The sequence below is a fragment of the Hermetia illucens genome, chromosome 3, assembly GCF_905115235.1.
Source record: "Hermetia illucens chromosome 3, iHerIll2.2.curated.20191125, whole genome shotgun sequence".
NCBI classification, from domain to species: domain Eukaryota; kingdom Metazoa; phylum Arthropoda; class Insecta; order Diptera; family Stratiomyidae; genus Hermetia; species Hermetia illucens.
This window is the reverse complement of record NC_051851.1, coordinates 146,078,130-146,099,275: the sequence shown is the minus strand read 5'-3', so window position 1 is coordinate 146,099,275 and position 21,146 is coordinate 146,078,130. Positions and strand designations below refer to the sequence as shown.

General features: G+C 43.2%; 1 protein-coding gene across 3 annotated transcripts in view; it reads right to left on the bottom strand.

Annotated features, from left to right (window-relative positions):
- Positions 1–21,146, bottom strand: part of LOC119651688 — a 148,596-nt gene that overhangs the window by 115,387 nt on the left and 12,063 nt on the right. The window contains exon 1 of one of the 3 annotated variants that reach the window (XM_038055392.1): positions 16,197–16,451. The exons of the other annotated variants lie outside the window; for them this stretch is intronic. The gene's annotated coding sequence lies outside the window, so the exon portion shown is untranslated. Of the gene's footprint in view, positions 1–16,196; positions 16,452–21,146 lie in introns of those variants that run through there. 3 annotated transcript variants of the gene reach the window in all.

Genomic DNA, 21,146 nt, shown 5'->3' with positions numbered 1-21,146 from the left:
CGACATTGTGGCAAATGAGACACGCTGCCTGTACGAGAAAAGGAAAATTAATCCTCTTGAAAAGAGCAGAATACAGAAAGGCAGCAAGGCGAGAGTCGCTGGAGAAGTGGCAGCAACGGTTGGACGACTCGCAGAAGGGTCGCTGGACCCACTCTTTGATTCCTCGTATTGAGGAGTAGCTCCAGCGACGACACGGCGAGATTAACTACCATCTGATGCAATTCCTGTCAGGACATGGTGGTGACAAGAAGTACCGGCACTAATTCAGGCTGGGTAATTCTCCCTTGTGTCCTGAATGTAGTTGCACACCTGAGGACCCGGAGCATGTTATGTTCCACTGTCCACGATTTTTCTAAGGAAGGAGGAGTCTGGAAGACTCCCTGAAAACCAACCTAAACCCGCAGAACATCGTCGGGGAAGTGTTGAAGTGGGAGGGAAACTGGGGTGCGGTGAATTTCGAATTCAAAAAAGTACAGGAGGAATTTGGATGAGAGCGGAGCGCGCAAGGAGGACACGAAGAACGGAAGGCTTGGCCGCTTAAAGCGCAGTCCACCTCGCGAAGTAATACTTTGCGACGGTTCCGTGGGGAAGGGAGAAGAAGAAAGTGGGGGTGGGTGAGAAACCCACACGCTGCTGCAACCTGGCGCAGGAGTGTCTCTGTAAGATTTCCATCTCCATCCATACCAAAAAAAAGACAGACAGACGGGCAGACAGACAGACGGGCAGACAGACAGAGGGACAGACAGACAGACATTGAACCGATTTTAATAAGGTTTTCTTTTGCAAACAAAACCTTAAAAAGCAAGCAAGACCAGGTAGTCCCCCTCGATCAGACTACTACTAGGTCAGAGGTGGAACCTCTACCCTGAACGTCCCTATGTCCCTACGTCCTTTTAATAAAATAAATTGCAATATTAAGTTAAAGTGATGTATAACATTCGATTAAAATTGCTACTTGTTAAATTCTCTCAACAGCCACCCGCCGCCCCCTTCTCAGTCTGTTCCCCATATACGATTAACATATGCTTCCATACATCGAAAGTAGGAATTGCAAAGGCTGCGTGACCTTCAATTCTGGACAAATAATCATAAATACCGAAAGAATGAAATGGGTTTTCAGGCACTTCATAAATTGCTCACAAAAGCTTGGTCTAACATTTACCATGGAAAGGGCAAAGGTCAATCTATCACCAAATTGAATATCACCCGTAATGTTCAATTAATAAGATGAATTAAATAAATTAATGATTCCCATTCCCAAACGGACCACAAAGCAGCTCCTGCTTGCTCCTATCATCATGTGTCCATGCAATTACCAACGACATAAGTACACACATTAAGTAAGTCTCTCTACGACCTAGAGTGCGAGCCATGTCCTTTAATTACTACAGAATAACCTGTCCTGCGATGCGATTTACCACTAACTGTTGCGCTCTTTTCCATTCACCAGCACACGTTCCAGGAGAAGGGCCACCTGTAGCGTGTCAGCTGGAACACACCTCACCACAGATAAATGTATCTGCAAGACAATGACAAACCGTTTTGCGAAATCCTGACTTTAATTGAAAATAAACACCGCATCGTGGAATAACAGCATACGCTGAAACGAGCCCTGCTTGAAGCCATTGGCGAATTTCACCCCAATGGCAGTTGTTAATGTATTCACGGTATTGCGTTCCTGTGTTCAGCTGTGGGATCCTGGCCTGCATCTGTATTTCCTGTATAATGAAGTCAGCGAGGAATCTAACATTCCGAGTGGGAATCACTTCCAACGGTAAGAAGGCTTATTAGGAGCTTGTTTTTCGCAGGACCTTCCAGCTTAGGCGAATTGTAATGCGTTGAATCGTATTTGAATGGTAATGTTGTTGTCAGAGGAGCGAAAATGAGTTGTATTTCGCATTAGGGACTTGCTTTCAAGCTGGTTAATTTTATGTAAGTGAATCGACGCAAGGCTCATATAAATTCCAGAGTAAACAATTCATGTCGGAGAAGGACGAAAGCAATTTCACCTTTGTTGATGTTCCAGTAGTTGAATAAGTAAATTCCTCAATTTGTTAGATTCTTTCTATGACGAAACGATAACACGTTGTACATCTTCTATTTATTTGCAAAAGAAAGGAGACCTTTGCAGGCTGGAATTCCTGGCAAGGCATAAACAGAATGTTGAAAATTCATCCAGACGAGTTCAGCTGGATTAGAATAGAGTAGGCGGATGAAAGGCCTCTTTGTATAATAAATTAGAAAATTCGAATGCTAATTTAGTCTTCTCAGTAACGTATCCTATGAAACACTGGAAAATTAGCATTTGTTCGGGGTATCGTATGTCTAACGTAGTTACCTACAGGTTGTCAAGCGCATTTTGAGTCTAGTGGGCTAACGACCCCTGGCCTTTGCAGCCAAATCTACTCTATCCTCACCTTGTTTTCTTCATGTTGGACTACACTCAGTGGAAGGGCGGGGCTCTTTTGTGTGTCGCTATGGTGGTGGGGCTCTCTAATCATTAAAATTATTCCGAAGTCGATATTTGTCCGATTATGTTTTCTGCTCCACCTTCACGATGTTTCTCAATCTTCCCCAATCCTACATATATGAACCTTAAATAATCCAACATTTCATTCCCTTATCCTTGGGGTACGGTTTTCAGGAAACCTTTCTAATTTAAAGCGAGCCACTAACTCCTTGACTACAATGAATTGTTAGCATGAGGGAATCCTACACTACATCTTCTTTTTCCTTAGCCTTTGTCCCATTCAAAACCGGGGTCGGCTCGTGGTGATCGGTTGCGCTATTTTGTTCTATCGGAAGCCTGATCTGGATGCAATCGCGAGCCTTTCAAATCTCCATAAAGCGTATCAAACCATCGTTGTTTCGGCCGGCCTCTTAGTCGCTTACCATCGACTTCGATGTTCAGACCAATCTTGGCATGTGAATTTTCATTAGCGCGAATTACGTGGGAATAATATCTAAAACGCCTTTCTCTCTCACCCCATATCGACCGCGGATATCCTCATTTCGGATGTGATCAAAGCATGTTATGACACTAGCCCAACGCATCATCTTCGCTTCCATTACCGCAAGACGCCGTTCATTGTCTTTTATAGTCGGCCAAGACTCAGAACCATAGAAGGTAACAGGGCTAACGACAGTGCGGTAAATTTTAGACGTTCATTGATACGTCGATCACAAAGAACATCAGTTGTGGAACGCCACTTCATCCAGGTTGCGCTAATGCGTGAAACCATTTCATAACACAGTGGCTAATAGCATTGATCCGAAATATTTAAATCGCTCGGTTCTGGGCAGGTCACTGCCACTGACAGTGATTGTCCCGGTTTCATTGGAGTCGGTCGTCAAAAATTCTGTTTTATTTAAATTCAATCTGAGACCATGTTGCATAAGGCGATCATTCCATTTTTGGACAAGCTGCTCGAGATCATTTTTGCTGTGAGACGCCAAAAAGACATCATCTGCATAAAGCAGTGTATAGGGCGCCGACAGAGAAGCGAACCGGTTTTGCAACACCCGCCACACTTTGAACTTTGCTTTTCCGATCCTGGTAGAACATATTGAACCCAGCGCACGAGCTCTTCTGGCACTAGGCGTTGTAGTAAAGCATACCAGACGAGTTCGTGTGGCACACGGTCAAACGCTATCTCTAGCTTCAGAAATACAAGAGCTATGTCACGCCTTTTCATTGATTGCTTTAAAGCCTAGTATGGCAGGACCATCAGCTGCTTAAAAACCCAGAAAGACCCAGTTAGCTCCGAACAAACTGAACACCGCGAATAATACTATGATCCAGCTGGAATTAACACGTTCATCAGATAGGGCAGCTGCAGCCTTGCATATGGTACCTAAAAATAATAACGAGACGAAACCATGCAAAGCTTATCGTGCACTCAACAACTGGTGTCGCTTGGAATAATACCCACTGCGGCACATTCAAAATTATTTCCAAACGCTTAGCCGAGAAATTTTTTTTTCAACATTAGACCTGGTAAGAGCATTTCACCAGATCCCTGCACCTGAAGACGAAATACGAATACCGAAAACTTTACAAGTATCCTTTTATGACATCCTGTCTAGGGATTCATCAACGAAGGTTTTAAAGGCTTGGATTTCTACTACGCCTATTATATGTCAATTCGTCGCTTCATCTTCTCTTGAAGAGACAACCACTTAGGAATTCTGTTCCAAAGGTTGTGAAATAATGGCGAATGCAACTGCATTTTTGGTAAGTAAGAGGTCAGTTTCTCAAAATACCTAGGCTAAAAAAAGGCAACACGTCTCTTACAATCCGAAGCCAAAGCGATCATACCCGCAGTCAACCATGATGAGCTACCTCAGAACACTCTTGAATATGTAAAAATATTACAGGAGGTTCATACCTAGAGCAGGAACGATACAGGCGAGCTTTTTCATCGCAAAATAAAAGGAAATCGACCACTCGACTGGACCTATGAATCAACCGCAGCTGAAAGCTTTCAAAAAGGCACTGAAATAGGCAACGTTTTGTGCCCCTCCGAAACTGGACACATTTTTGACCGTCTTCCGCAATGCATTTGACTTCGCGATTGGAGCAATCCTCCAATTATTGATTACGCAAAGCTTGCAATATCTTGCATGCTCACAAAGAGCTCAAAATGCTGCAACAAGGAGGAAGTTCCAGGTTCCGAGGACCAGCTGCCTTTGCTGGTACCATCCGAGGTTTAATCATTGATTCATTCCGAAAAACTGTTTTCAATAGCTTACACCACTTACCACACCCCGAAACAAAGCCATCTTTAGATTGGTAGTGCAGAGGTTTGTTTTGTGATCTGTCAAAACTGACTGCAGGAATTGGTCCCGTAGTCACAATGATTGTGAAGTGGTGAAAAGTGACTCATTATGTAATTGCTACAGTCGGGTAATTTACACCATCATCATTCAGATTCTGGTACGTGCATCTGAATCTATCGTGATTCCTTATTATGAGGGACGACGCCATTGGCTGATCATGGAAAATCGTTTCTCACTTTGGCTGGAGGTAACATTTGCTGATCAAATAGGGGTTACAGTTGCCGGAGCGTTCCATGACTATAGACTCTAGACTATGGACCTCCAGATTCGTCATTCCACTTAGGATCACTTCAGATAGTTTGAACCGAGTTTGTCTCAAGACTCAGCAAACTGACCAACTCAACCCGCATCGCAACTACAACATGACAGTCCGCAGAGGCCACTTCAACCACCGCATCATAACCCATTTCGGCTGGTCAGTAGAACAGACAAATTTTTTAAAGTGGAGTTACCAGACGTAACACCACAGTGTCCAGTAGATACTCGAACCTTACCTTTCCCGATAGCCAACGATATCATAGGAAACTGAATCTCGAGCCCACCACCAGGAAGCCATTGTGACAATGCCTGCTCCACGCAGAACACCTCACAATCCTTTACGCTCCCGTTCAACAATCTTCAAAGGCGACTCCAATCGAATCCGATAAACAGGCTGGATTTCCCAATCATTGTGACAGTTTGACAATAACAACACTACGTCACGTCACGATCATCTGATGTACCACACAATATCCTTGCAGTCAACCAGTGGCTCCCTATCTGCGTTAATAGGCAAAGCATCAAATGCGTCGACCAATTTGTATATCTAGAAAGCGTGGTTTCTACCGACGGTCGCACCAAAATGGATGTTACTCGACGCATTAACAGCATTAGACCCGCTTTCACTGCTTTTTCTAAAATCTGGAAATGCGGCTACCTCAACACCAGACGCACACCTTAACAGACTCGTAAGCAATGTGGTTAGAAGGCGAAAGTGGCAGTGGATAGGTCACACATTAAGGATGGGCGAAAATTGCATTGCTGGCTACGCCATGCAGTCATCATTAAGACTTTAAGTTTATCTATCCAAAAGGTTTTCAACAAGCTTTTGACATCGCACCCAATAATTGCCAAACTAAAGTCGAAATTTTAAACCTTACTTTTCAAAATGCTCAGTCTGAAGTCGAGCGTAGGTCCCGTCTCTTCCTATTCAACAGCATTTTTCTTGCTCCCCAAAATTTCTATTTCTACTACTCCCAACCCGAAACCACAGTTATTAATATTTATATTTTTTTAACCTTGTGTGTTGAGTTGAGTTTACTACCCCTAAATTCATTAATTCTCAATGTCCCAAAAAAATATATTCGTACCCATTTTATTTGTAATTATTATGCTATTGCTGGCATTATGGTCGGCTGCTCATACGATTCAGGAATTAGGCATGCGTGGGTAATTGCGAAGTTCCTGGAGAATCAGCTGGGGGAGGGCTAAATTGCCAACTAGCCGGTTAACAGCAAACTGTTGATTAGGAATGTATTCTTCGAAAAAGAAGACGAACGTTTTCATGGAGCCACAAATAAAGACGCGATGGCCGAAGGTATACCGGTAATAAATTTTAAATTGACAGAAAACTTCGGCGCTCCATTTTATAAAATGCATTTTTGCTGTTGTTTGGCTCAAATATGTAGCATTCGATTGTAGGAAAGAAAAAGACTTGGTTCTGATGGTGACTGACAGATTCTACCCGCCTCCACCCTCCAAAACTGAAGCGAATGTAACCCCTAATACTCGTGCAACAATCAAATCCCCTCTTCCGACCCTTTTTTATTCTTCGGATGCGACTTCAAAAACAGACCCTTACCCTATGATTCCTCCAACCTAAGCTTTGTCCCACAACCGTGCTCCACTTGAAGGGATAACTCTTGCTGGATAAGGTTTGGCTAATTTAAATGTGTTGGGTCTGCGGTATCAACACCTGCCACCGCGGCATATAGGCAATATTTAACATCAATTTAGGATTCTCTTCTACCTACTGCAGTATTCCTCAGTTGAAAGTGGTTTCAGACATTGAAAAAATGCCGTTTGGCTCATGTAAATGAGGCTCCAGGGTCTATCCAGGCTTCATTCTGCAGGACCACCAAAAGTCCATAGTGGCACAAGAAGTCTGCGCCGAAAATCGGGGTGCCAATATCGGCCAAAGCGAATCGCCACAAAAACGTCCAGTGCAGCCCGAGATTTACGGCCATCTGCCTGTAGCCGTAAATGCAGATGGGAGAGGAGTTCGCGGCAGCCAGATGCAAGTTCTGCGGTATCAACGTGTTTGAACGAGATACGGGGAGAACCGATACCTCAACGTCCGTGTTGACAAGAAACCAACGCCCGCTCAGAGGGTCGAATATTGTAAGGTGACGTGGTATTGCGCTTCGGGTAGCCGTCGCTGAGATACCCAGAGAGCCCACTTTTTTGCTGCATTGAAACTGCATCCGGTGGTACATTTAGCCGCTTATGATCAGAATCTACGGTGATACCAGCAAATCGTCGGGGCCAATGAGGGTCCCAACGTACGACTGCCTGAACGCCCATTTCAGGAAGCAGACGTCTACCGTGACTGCGAACGCAAAGTACTTACAGTCGCCATAAGCCTCGAGATTGCGCCCGCAAGTGTCGTCACTATTGTCTTTAATTCTTTAACTTCCCCATTTGTGCCTCTAGAGACTTCCGCGACCACGAGGCGTGCGTACACCTCGCCACGGAGAACACCTCCAGCGATCCGGAGTCTGCGTAGGTCAAGATGGCGCAGGTACTCTCCGGGCGCCGCTGTAACCAGAGGGACTTCAATAGCTCTGAGCCGATCTTATCCCCACCCAGCTGCCTCATTTCTCGAAGCGGTTGGCTGGGGGTACGGCCGCTCCGCGTGAGCTGGTTTAGTAAGTGATTATAACGATGACGTGTAAGCGGCTCCTTTAGCCCGACAAAGGACAAGTCCGTGACTAGTACAATGGTCTCCAAAAAAAGCCTTTTTTTTCATTACAGGCAACTAAAGTCACTACACCCCCTATTCTATCTCGCAACGAATGTGGTTGATAAGTTTTAGGACGACGTGTAGCATTTACTCTAATTGACCTAGATCTTGAGTGGTTAAAAATTCTTCGCTTCCAGACTTGTTAGTCTTCTTTCGAAAATCACTCGTCACCTGCTTGGTTTGTTGACGCACTGTCGAATAGGAGTGAGTCAGACTTGGCGAAGGGTGAGCAAATGGAAAACCAAACTATGTAGTCATCTTGACTAACAAGGGAATCCCAACTTTACGATCTTGAGTAATGTATAAGACCATAATAGCGTTAAAGCCAACGGTTAAGTATCTTCTTTCCATCGGTGTAACCAACGATAACATCAATACGGTCGGAAAGAAACTCTTTAATTGAAGGGTTTAGAAAAGAAATTGAAGGGACTCAGAATAAAGATTTTGAATTATACCGGAAACAGGAGAAGGGGTAGGAACAGAAGCGAAAACAGCAGTAGAATGACTAGGAAGGAGCTTGCATGCTGACTGAGAATCGCAAATCGAATCGTCATGCAATAAGAACAAAGTTATCGACAGATTATGACACTTCGCAGAGAGGATAACTGAGTGAACTCCAAGGGATTTTCATAGTATTAGGATGGATAAGAATAAGGTTTACTTACCTTATTCTTATCGCTGGATAGGTAAGTAAACCTCATTATCCATCCTACCATTGGACGCTATTCTAGAACAAATAAAAATAGGAGACTCGTAGGGAAGAACGCCAAAAAGGATGGAATAAACAGGAGTATGCTGTTTAATTAAGCATATCCTCCTTCTATCTTACTCGGCGCTAACTTATCTTGATCATAGCGAAGAACTAAGTATCCATCAAAAAGCCCTTTGATGTTCTCCAATCTGGTCTCAGAAATTTATTATAATTGGTGTCATGTATTGAGGGTACAGCAAAAAATCGCTTGCACATGAAGTTTTTTCTGGGGGTGTGTTTCCCTATGGACTAAAATCTTTAACAAAAAATCTCGCCTACTCATTTTTAAAAGAGCAAAGAGACGAACCATAGTATAGTGGCCACAAAAGGGCCTTGTGGATCTAGAGTTTCATATCAGGTCAATATTATCTTCATCGCCAGAGTGATTTGGTCAGACTGTACGATTTAGGACTCGCTTTATTTATGCGTGGCTACTCGCAGATTAGCTGATTGATTGGCTGCTCTTCAACGATATCAAGCTTATCGACGAAGACTTTGATATAAAACATGGTAATGAGCACCATTGTCGAGGCAGTGAGGGAGGGAGGGAGTGACCAATATTTTCTTAATGGAGCATAGCGCGTTCAGAATGAATACGTGCTATAGTTAAAATGCGATTCAGCTCTCTTCAGGTCTTTCCGAGAACCTGAACCTTCTTGTCATTCACTGGGAAAGACCTCAGATTCTCACGATTTGCGGATGAGTGGAAAAAGCAGTTCTGGCGAGACAACGGTTGCTGCGGTGGCCAATTTTCCAGGGAGGCGGTCAAACCCAGCAGTTTTATCCTGCTTGAGCGCATTGATAATGTCGCTTGTGTTTGGAGGAGTAGTCCACATCCGCATGATACGCTTAAAGAACTTGCGTTCACTCGTAAGTTTTTTCGTGCAGCAATGCCGCAATTCTAATTATTTTCGGCAACTTTTTTGACAAACACACTAACAAATTCCCTTTTATCCCCATATAAGCTACACGGCACTTCCTGAGGTTTTCCGGAGTACCGCAGCTGTTTTCCTCCACTCGCAAAAGCAATAAGGGCTTTTAGTTCTCTGCGCTCCTAGTTTCGCCTCCGTGCCCTGGTAGTCAGCCGTAGCTTATGATAATCCCCTTAGAGACGTGACTAACAATCTCATTGGCACCGAAGAAGAAAGCTCTTTTGATGATTCTTCGAGGAGATGTTTGCGGTCTGGTAAGTAAGATAGTTTCTCCACTGCCAAATGACAGCCGGGTCCCATAAGCAAACCGTGGGGAGCTTCGGGGATCAATGATCCCCACCCGTGCTAGAAGCCGCGGATGCAATACGTAAATGGTAATGTTTGCAGGGCTATAATTTGACGTCTCCGAATTATTGGGTGACTCTAAATGGGGGAACTAATTCCGTTAAATATTTTTGACAGATATTCAAGCAGCAGTAAAAATTTGTGCGCATTCATTTTTTCTCTGTTTAACTTCTGCTTCTCATGGACCGAGGTCTACTTCTGATGCTGTTGTGTTCCTGGGCAAAAACACAAGAAAGCCGCTGGATTCAGTGCTACCGACGTCAAGATGCTTCCAGGTCTATAGAGGACTGAGGAGATGGAAAAAAGTCGGACTAATTCCCGCTCATCGACCTACTGGGATAGCATGAAGGAAACCACACACTCTAAATGCAATCAGTGTTTGTTCTTTTGCGACATGGATGTTTACGAGGCCTAGTGGTTTACATCCGTGCATTTCAACTGTCGGCACTGCGCGTACTTAAAGGTAATCGTGTTGACTTCCGTCTAGAAGGTAGTAGACATACCTCGGTCTTTAATGCCTTGCACTCTCTAAAACTCCCGTCTCCCTTCGTTCTCACGCGACAGACCTTGGTGATCTATTAGGTACGTCAATCTCTGTTGCGAGTGGATGTTAAAGTTGGTGGTAATCATAACGAGTGTAGCCACAAATATTACAGAAAAGCCAAAAAGACAGCAGAGATCAAAATCTATCTGAATGGACACAGATAAGCAAATATATTTAGTGATTCGTGTAGCATAGAGCACATATGTAAGTCTTTAGTATAGAGGATGATCAAATATCGGTGGGTGATTCTAGGCCCTTCAGACCATTTGATTCTTCCAGAACTTTTGCTTAAAGAGTCCTTTATACACAACATCACGTAATCTGCTTCCTGTGTAGGTTGCGCTTATCGAATATGCTCCTAGTCCTAAGCTCTGAGAAGCGTAAGTTTGTCCTCAGAATACTTGTCAGGGTCCGCACCTTATAACCCATTCAAGCGTCGTCTTAGCGTGTAGGTAGCACTATAGATAACCGTGTTTTCCCCAGAAGGCGATTTGAAAAAGTGAGATCTCTGTCGAAGCATACCTTACAGAGCACAGAGCATAACTTGTTATCCAAACGCCTCTTGCTAGAGAATGATGTAGGCTCATATAGCTGTCAAAATTGAACAATTAACCGTTTTAGATGCGTTAACTTACGGTGAATATACAACAATATAAGATCATCCATACTGGGCGACAAATTATTGGAAGGGACAGACTGGAACTGTACATTACTTTCGATTGTGATCCATTCAGGGACTCGAATACATGGAACATTCTTTTTTCTAAATTGAGTGGCTCCACTCGCGGAAACTGAGGAACTAAGGTATAGGCCAATTAGATTCATATATAAACATTGAAATACCCTTTCGGCGATGAGTGGCTTTCCCATGACAGGGAGAGCGTTTAACTTCGGGCTTTCAACATTTCCGGTTAATAGGACCCTAACCGCAATCAATCCAAATTTATTCCAACCTTCCCCCTTCCTTCCCTGCACTAGCAGGTATTAGAGAATGATCTGGGGTTCAGGTCTTTTTGCAACTCCTCCGCTTATATGTGATTAGATCGTCTACATACGAATCCTTCACATGAATGTGGCTCTGAGAACTTTGTGTTATTTGCCTTGATGGAACCAAACTCCAAGTTGAATCTACATCTCTTGTCACCTTAATTTTCTCTAAAGCGTCATCTCTGCTAGCCAATACATATGACGCAAAATGTTGGATGCTTTTACAATATATCTAATGAATGTGAATCCTTGAAACTTCAGTGCCATTTGGAGGAGCGTCATTTGTTAGCACTTCGAAAGTTTTATTCCCGATGTACACTCGGAGTTTAAGCGCTGTCTCCACTGCTTTCAGCAATTCTTGCCCATTGGAAAGTGCAGCACAGAAGATGAAGAGGGACTTGAACCTTAATGGTGGTAATAGCTTCCCCAGACCAACAAAAACGACAACATACGCTTCTTTTGAAGGATAGACAGCGAAACGTACAGACCCTCGCAAAACACTGCGGTATCTTAACATTATCTGGTCGCGGGATTTCAAAATTACACATACTTCACAAGCAGTACGAACTGAACAGCGACTATTTGCGTACTAAAATAGCAAACCTTTTCCATGACAATTTTTGAAAATGGGATTTTTTTTTAAATTGTCCATCTCTACCAATGAATAGGCCCCTTTTGTATTGTTATTAAAAAAAATTGTCAATGAAAACCCGCGTCACTTTTTTCTATTATCGCCACACATATTCCTGTGTAATTGATAAACCCACAACAGAAGGAAAAGCACAATTCGAGTACTAGCGTCTGTCCCGAATTCGGTTTCAAACCTGAAATAAATCGAAATAGAACCAACTTGGCAATGACACCATCAAATCCGGAATCGTCCTGATTTAATGATCTAAAATGGAAGGTACAAACTACAAGTAGGACTTTGAAACTAATTAACTTGCCGTACCAGGTTATGTTAAGCCTGAAAAGTGAAATTAGACTGGCTGTCGATGAAAGTTCAAGCTAGTAGACTTCCCTATTTAAGGGATGTTGTTTCAAAACATAGAGTGAATCAAGACAGCGAGCAAAGCCTTCAATGCGGTCTTACTAGGGTAATTAGGCTTAAACTCCCCAAGAAAACTTGAATGTCTCCATATCTTTGATTGGAAAACTGTTGCAAAATGAAAATGCGCCATTTTTTCATCAACCTCAAAGGCGTCCCCAGAATAATGCAGGACCATGACAGAATTCGGTATGCCAGTAAAACTAGTAAGACTGGCTAGCTGATCCTGACCAATGTGATCAATTTCGAGACTTTTCACTATCAACAACAGCCTAAAAAAGAGGATTCTGTATCATGCACTTTTCCGACCTGACCTTAGAAAAAGTGATTTGTAACACTGAAGTGAATCTCGGAAGCACTATTCCCTTCAAATGATATGTACGAACAATTTCGGCCTTCTAGAGAAAGATGGATGATTTCGCAACTTATTTAATGAAGTAATTTATGATCGACATCGGAACCGCTTGGTTATGGCAAAATCTTGCTCAATAGGCCGCAGTAGGCGGGTCATTTAACGATATATGCGAGAAACGCCAGCTTAGGAAGCCAATAGGGCCAATATTAATAGTAGAAGAAAAATACCTGGTACACCTTGCTTTATATGAAGCAATGGCATGGGTCAGGATCTCAGGTAGCTAGTGAGTTACCGACCCAAAATCGGTATCTTTGGAGTACCTTACTACGGCAGGTTTAAACTGGAAACAGGTTATATCGTCATGTATGATGTTACTGATTTATAAAATCTCAATAGGGCCAACACTTTTATATAGGTGTCTACAATGGTGGGGATGGTTTTCTGGCCCTTGAAAGCGAATGGGGGGATTAGGTCAAGCAATGAGTCCGACCAATTCCATGGAATGGAAGCTGGAATGGGCTAGAATACCAAATGAGTACCGAAGAGTAAAATTCCGAAACGACTACCACGTGTTATATGTATGGTTGCCATTCACCCCTACTCACTCGCGTCTAAAAACGGGGCAAATTGCACCAACTAGTCCTCCAGGTTGGCGGTTGGGTAGGGCTGACAACCCCACACTGAAAACAGCCCGTTACGAAGTCTCAAAAGGAGCCTGGGAATGGATTGACTGTACAACGTCGAACCGGGCAACGGCAACAGAATAACGATTTGCGCATTCCGTACATGTAACGCATGAGAAAATCCCGACGAAATTGATAAAACTGACAGGCTGACCCTGATCAATGTGCGAGGCCAGATAAAAGTAGCAGGGTCAGTCTCGAGACTGTTCGAGGCCCTGGGAAAAGTAATCCATGATGCTGAAGTAAATGCGAGGGAAGACCGACTCCAGCCATACAAACTGCCTTCATTCAACAGAACCTATTTCAGCTTACAAAAACCGTTCCGCTCGAAACGTCTCATCATTGGGTCAAAGCTCTTACTGTACAAGACTATGATCTTGCCAGTCCTCGAAGATTTGGGTTCATAGCCAGAAAAATTGCGAACTCTTGGCCACGTTCGAGAGAAGAATCCTTTGAACAATTTCCGTAACCTACACAACGACGACATCTATGAGGGATACCATGACCGTCAGGTTGTGGATAAAATCCGGCTCAATATGTTGCGGTGAGCGGGTCACTTAATCCGCATGGATGAGGATGATCCAGCCCGAAAAATCTATAAGGACAATATGGTAGAAAAAGGAAACGAGGCAGACCCTGCGTGAATTGGAACGATGGCGTAGGTCACGACGCCAAACAGCTTTTAGGGATATCGCATTGGTGGACCTCGGTACAAAACCGGGATGTCTGGAGTTTCTTATTAAGGCAGGCCTAGGCGGGATACCGATTGTTGCGCCGTTGATGATAATAATTCACCTCTTGGTAGGGTATAGCGCGTCAACCACTTCTACGCGTCCTCGTTCGCCCTCAAGTGCTCCTCACGACTTTCCGAAACGCTCGCACTCCTCCTCTACTGTTCTGTGCCAAGTGCTCTTGGGCCTATCACTCGTACGAATAGGTCACGTGCCACATATTGACTTACCAGAAATCCGGCCTGAAAGATGGCCTTCTTTACTATAGTAACATAGTGGACAAAATGTTCTAGATTTTTGAAATGGAACCTACAATCCTCAAGCCAATTCTTATGCGGGAGACCACTTCCTAAAGACTGGATCCTCGTTTTACGGTGGTTATTCATGCGAGGGTCGTGTTCTTTTTCGGCTCGAATACTGTGATCTGGCAGATAAGACCAGGCGATCAAATTCGATAGATTATCCCAAATAGGAGCTGCTTCAATTTGCAGAACTTTTCGTTGGAATTTCGTAATGTCTTTCCAAAAGAAAAGGTATATCTCAATGCCAACCTCCAAAGACTTATTCCTGATAGAAATATTTTGCAGTTTCGATGTTCGTATCTCCGATCTCAAAAATGGTTTCTGGCGATAGGTTGCAAGCGAAAAAAAAAGTTAGTCTAATTTGACTATGCTCCATTTCATAGACTGGTTGCTTTTGTGAATTGGAACGAAAAAAAGTAAATGATAGCGAGAGTACACTATCGTGGAGAGTCAATAGTCAACAGTGATGTAACAGTGGAATGAACTCTCTTCCTGGATATGTGGCAACTAAATTCATCATTTTCCCATTTAGTGCCTTTCTAGAGTTCTTAACTTATCTTATATGCATACAGATTTATGGGGCCGAATTATCTTTCCGACGAAGTCTTGAGAAAAATATATTTTATTTATTGTAGAAGTGCGGAAATTCCTCTACACTTTTAAAAGAATTGCAGAAGGACTAAAGCCTCCTTTTCTTCTGTGCTTACATCAGCATCGAAAATTCCAACAGATACTTTATTTTTTTCTTTGATGCAAGTATTATTTAAGTACGTAGCAGTTAAGATAAAAATCCAAAAATAATGAGACTCTCGGAAGCTGGTGGGTATCTTTATGCTAACTTTCTCTGGAGGAGTATAAATCGCGAAACGTTAAAGCTGATGATATTTTTTGGAAATAATAAAGATAGCAACGAAGTAAAGAATCAAATCGTCCCAGAATAATGATTTTGATGGCATGCTTCCATAATAATATGCAATTACGTTCAAGTCAAGACCAACTGTTCCTAAACTATTTTCATATTACGCGTCCTACCCCGAAATCCTGATAATATGCATTCAATCAAAGTGCCGTCCTCGTGCTGAACATTCGATTAATTTAATCACATCCAACACTCAATATCCCACGCTCAACCTTCCGATCCATTTGCAGTAAAAACACTTCCACTATTATCTGCTGACCTGTCTATCATAGATCAACGCAATCTAAGTCCCGAAATATATGTAAAATTGGACCTGCCATATATTCCCACTATAATAGGGCCAACGTCGTAAATTATAGCAGCAATAATTAAGGATTCCAATTTATCTAAGATAACATTCCCAATGCAGCGCACCAACAAAAAACAAACTAACAAAGTTAATTGAAAGCCTATTCCGGGATGAATCAAACTTTATTGACCACATTTATGATTTCTCGGGTACGCGGTTTTATGGGTTCTTACGAAGGTCGTCGTTATGAAGGATTTTGGTGAAACGACATCCTTTACTTGCCATTGTAATTTTTTAGTAAGAGTCATTCAATAAAATGATGGGTCCTTGCGAACAGAGAGGAACATAATTTTCAGCCCCCGGTCTAAAGGACTTTTTTATTAAACACAGTAACCAGTCGCGGATTAATTTTCCTTTAAAAAATTTTACGTCCATTTTGGATCCTTACAAGAAGCCATTCACAAACTTACCTCTTTCAAGATTTGAATTCGCTACAATTGAATGCCGGTCACTTTGTTTCTTCACAAAAACTTGCTTGCTTTTCGTAGCACACAAGCACAATTTTCACCACAAACGTAACGGAAAATGGGAAAGCCGTTAATGGGAAAACACCTTGTCGAATGCTTCGCTTCAAATGGAGTTAACGACCGTTATGACACTTGTTACTCTCCTTAGCTTTCGCCTTTTCCAGGGGGCTCTCGAGGAGATATTAACTACACGAGGTTTCGATGATAACTTGTAAGCTTAACCGTGTCCTCAAGCTTTTTATACACAAGAACATGCGACAAGAACCATTTCAATCGGGCAACACACTCGATGCTTATCTCTGTCTCTATTAGCTAGGTAGGTATTCTAGAGAGAGAGTACTTTGGCTGTGTTCGTACCGAAGATTATTCTATTAACCACCCACACTTTCGCAGTTAGAATTGCACGCCAGGACTCACGATAGACAAGGAGGAACAAGATAAGATGAAGGCGCGAGATAGGGAAGGTTATATGCCATCCACAGAGCACATTTCGGCACAGATTAAGGACTTGTTTCAACGTCACTAGTTTCTGCAACAAGTTACTTTCCGGTACCACTCAAAATGGGGGGAACGCAAGGACTCCTCCATTTTCCCGCTTTTTTACGACTCCTTGTAGTGACGCTAAAGTAACTCGTGCCGTGATACATATTCATACGGAAATCTCGGTGAAAGGACTTGTTGCATGCGCGCCACCCTTGTTGATTGCTGACCACTTTGAAGAGTTGATGTCCTGCTGGTTTGCACAATGACTGTGTTCGAGTACCGAACGATTTTCTTATCATGATTGTGTTATGATTTACAGAAAGTATAATTGACCAATTAATTACTTTTATTGTCCCAGAAATTTCATTTATCGTTTATCACAAGTACCGAATTAATTGAATATTTTTGTCCTGCACAGGGCTCGCAAGGCTAATAAGAGTAGGGAATTCAACTGCCAAATTTGAATTGCTGTAGACTCAGAATTTTTCGAAATTCAACCGCACCCATACCACGTATAAGTTGAACAAATGATTATGTTAAAGTTTTGAACTTTGGAAGTTTGAATTAAACAACCACCCTCTGGGGTACGACTTAAGTAAATAAGTTACTTATGTTTCTCAGTACTTCACATCTCAATTAGACCATTAGGCAAAAGTCAAATGTGTGCCCTACTCCATTCCAGCTGGTCTTCCCTAAGCACATTCTGTTAGCTCCGGCCTACAGCTCCTCCTAACTGGCAAAACGAGATTCACCAAGCAGATAATATATACATATTTGCATGGTTACCATTTAGCTCTTGATGGGGTATAGGAGTCGTCAACCACACCCACACCTACCTGAAATGCCCTTCAGCTCCCCCACGACTTCCCGAGACGACCGCACTCTTCCTCGTATGTTCTGCTCTAAGTGTTCTTGAGGCGACCCACTAGTCGGCCATCTTGGAAGAGTGGATTCCACTGCATGGCGTAACCAACAATAAAATTGTCGATCTTTCTTAATGTGTGACCCATCCACTGCCACTTTTGCCTTCCGATCACATCATCCATGGGCAACTGGCTTGTGCGTGACCAAGCTCTTCGTTTGTAACAGTATCAGGCTAAGGTACTTTGATAACACAAGTGTGACAAATGTGGCGCCTTTGAGCGACAGTGGGGGTCACTTTCAATGTACTACACCCATTCAAAATTATAAAAAACACTAGCACAGAGCAGTCTAAACTTCATCGTGATCTTGAGATGACTGCATTTCCAGATTCTGGACAGAGCAGAGAAAGCGGATCTAGGGCTTTTAATGCATCGGGCGACATCCAGTTCGGTGCCACTGTCAGCAGAAATCAAGCCTTCGATGCAAATAAGGAAAACGCGATAACCCGTCAGATTGAGAACCGATGTCACCTTTAGTCCAATTCTACTTGCCTTTCTATCCAAATTCAGAGCTATTTGGCCAAGGTGACCGGGTGAGAGAGCAAACAGATGACATCATCGTAATCGAGGTGTTGGAAAAAAGATGTCATAGCGCATTGAACTTCTCCAGATAAGTCGGCATGAAAGACATCACCAATAAAAAGAAGAAATAACATCGGTGACAAGATGTAACTTGGTCTGACTCTGCTTTGGAACTCAAAATCCTCTGAGCTTTTACCGCAGTACAGCATGTAACCTTTTTGCGCCATTCTACGTCGCCCTAATAATAACCATTGGATTCCCCGGAATGTCGCTTGTGCGGAGAGTACTCCCTCTCACACGATCGGAAGCTTTCTTTAAGTCAATGAAGTGAAGATCTAAACTCCACGCACTGTTCCAAAATGATCGGTAAGGTACTGATTTGGTGAATACAAGAGGATCCGTATTGGAAACCAACCTGCTCTCTGTTGGTCTAGCTTTCGAGATGTTCTGTGGTCCGTTGTAAATATTTTCTTCGGGGATCCGTTGTAAATTTATTTTTGCTATTATCTTTACAATGGCAGGGGAGCGGGCAGACACCCCTCCAATTGTCACATCAAAAGTGGCCCTGATTCTTTGAGATCTTGGCCATCATCCCCTTCTTTCACTCTGTGGGAAAAGTTTCCGATTCCCAAGATTTCCGTTTGAATGGAAGCAGCAGATTTGCACTAACCCCAGCGATAAATAACTTTGCGAGGAGACCATTAAGCCCAGCGGCTCTACCCCGTTTGAATCCATTGACGGCCGAAATGGTTTCTCTTCTGCTTGGAGAAACAGTCCGTATTTGCATCTTACGGTGACTAGCCATTCCATCCATTAGAGGCGGAACCTCACTGAATGTGATATGTAAGGTACCATGGTGAAGTAATCTTCCCACCTCTTGAGTTGCTCATCATGGTAAGTGAGAAGTCTACTGTTAACGTCCTTGAAAGGATCATCGAAAGATTTGCGACCACATGCATCTTTCATGATCTTTCATCTTCCGCTCACCTGACACTCCCAAAAGCAAATTCCCTCTGGTCACAGGATTTCGCTCGGTATCGGAATTCACGCCCGCCATCCCCCGACCAATAAAGCCTTCAACTTCTTCCAATTATTAATCCGCTTCCACGATTCTGTAGTCAGCGAGATTTTATGACGTGGCTGACGACCTGCATACCACCCGAGAAAAGAGTATTTTTAATGGCGGGCTAATTTGATTGCTCGTGCGGTATCAGTCGACCTTATTGTAGGTTCTGTGGTCAAACAATGTGTCACCAATGAGAAAACGATGAGAGTCCCATAAATCCACTAATTTCCCACCATTATCGTCACGGCCAAGGCCGAGCATCCCCGTCACATGTCTGAACAATGTGTTGTCATAGCCCACCTTGGCATTCAGATCATCACGATCACAAAGTGACCTTTAGGAAGCCTCTCCTGTACACTATATCGGTGCACTGTACAATTGTGATACTCTTTAGCCTCAACCGGAATCTTGCAATGAGAAGTCCAAAAGCCGCTCCCCGCTACCACTCGGCTTTTCAAAGTACGGAAACGCCATTAATGTGGCAAGAGGAAAAGAAGTACTCTCTATAGGTCCACCATCTTACTCGGCTTAGGCCCTAAATATCCTGCTTCTCACTCAAATTGAAGAAAGCGAGCTTCCCGGGGACCCGCGATACCGTTGTCAAGGAGCTTGCGTACATTCTAGAAACCGATTATAGTCCCTTTTCGATAGTCAAAAGTTGTAGGTCACTGCCTGTCTGAGGCGTTGTTGACATTTCGGTAGTGGTAAAGTATGATTTGCAAGTTGTAAGCTCATAAATTTCAATCCCTTTGGGTCGCCTCTTACGACTAGCAAATAGGGCTTTGAGTGTATTCTTAAACTCCAACCCACAGGGCGCTGCCAAAATACATGGTTTTTATATCGAATAAGCCAAGAACGTCGATGCGATCAAATATTTGATGACGAGTAACCCCTATATGGGACATAGCGTTTCAACTACATCCAGGCGTCATGGCTGACGATTCGGCGAAATGTGCTTCAACTCTCTCAAGATCTTCACAGAAACCTACACAGCTCTTCTACTGTTTTGTGCCATGTGTTTCTAAGGCGACCGACTTGTCAATTATTTTGGGATTGTGGATTTCATTTCGTGACATAACCAGCAAAGGTGTCCGCACCCTCTCTCAAAGTGTTACCTATGCACTGCTATTTCTGCCTTCTAATCAACGCATCTGCAAATACTTGGCCTGTACGCCTACTCAACTCTTCTTTCGTGGTTTTGTCAGGACAGATTACTCGGATGTCACGGTGGAAACAGGTGTTAATGAAGGTTTGGAGCCTTCAAGTAATTGTGGTGGTCACTTTCCAGTCACAGTAGAAAATATTAGCATGGAACAACTTGAAAATGATGTTGATGTTGAGGCGTCAGAATTTTCAGAAATAAAGCAACGACGGCGAATTTTGCACTGTTAATCCATAGGGTACCCAGACGGTGGTAGTGCTGGTAGAGACAAAACAACCAAGATACTAAAATTGACCGATACGGACAACCTTGGTTTTGGTGGAATTTATTTTAAGTTCTACTCTGTTTGCCTGCCCCTATCCCCCGCATACTACTCTATAATGGTCTGTTAACACAGTCGGTTTAGGAGGATCCAGAGCGCAATCCAATCTGCCCTCTGTCGATGAAACCTTTCCGGTTTTTGTTAATTCATCCAGGATTTTTTGAGCTAATATCTTCTCGACTGCAGGAAGCACGCAATTGTCGCATTCAGGACTATCGTGCCCTTCAGAAGTTACGAATTACTAGAAGTAGCCACTTTACAGAGTCTGTACGGGAAAATTCCTGATGAAGACCGTCTAACCAGGCATTTAAGTGCGCTGATAATAATAATTGTTGGCGCAACAGGGCCTTGAGGTGTGTTAGAGCACTTCATTTAAGACCGTAACGGTACACTACAATAGAAGCCAATGTGGTCA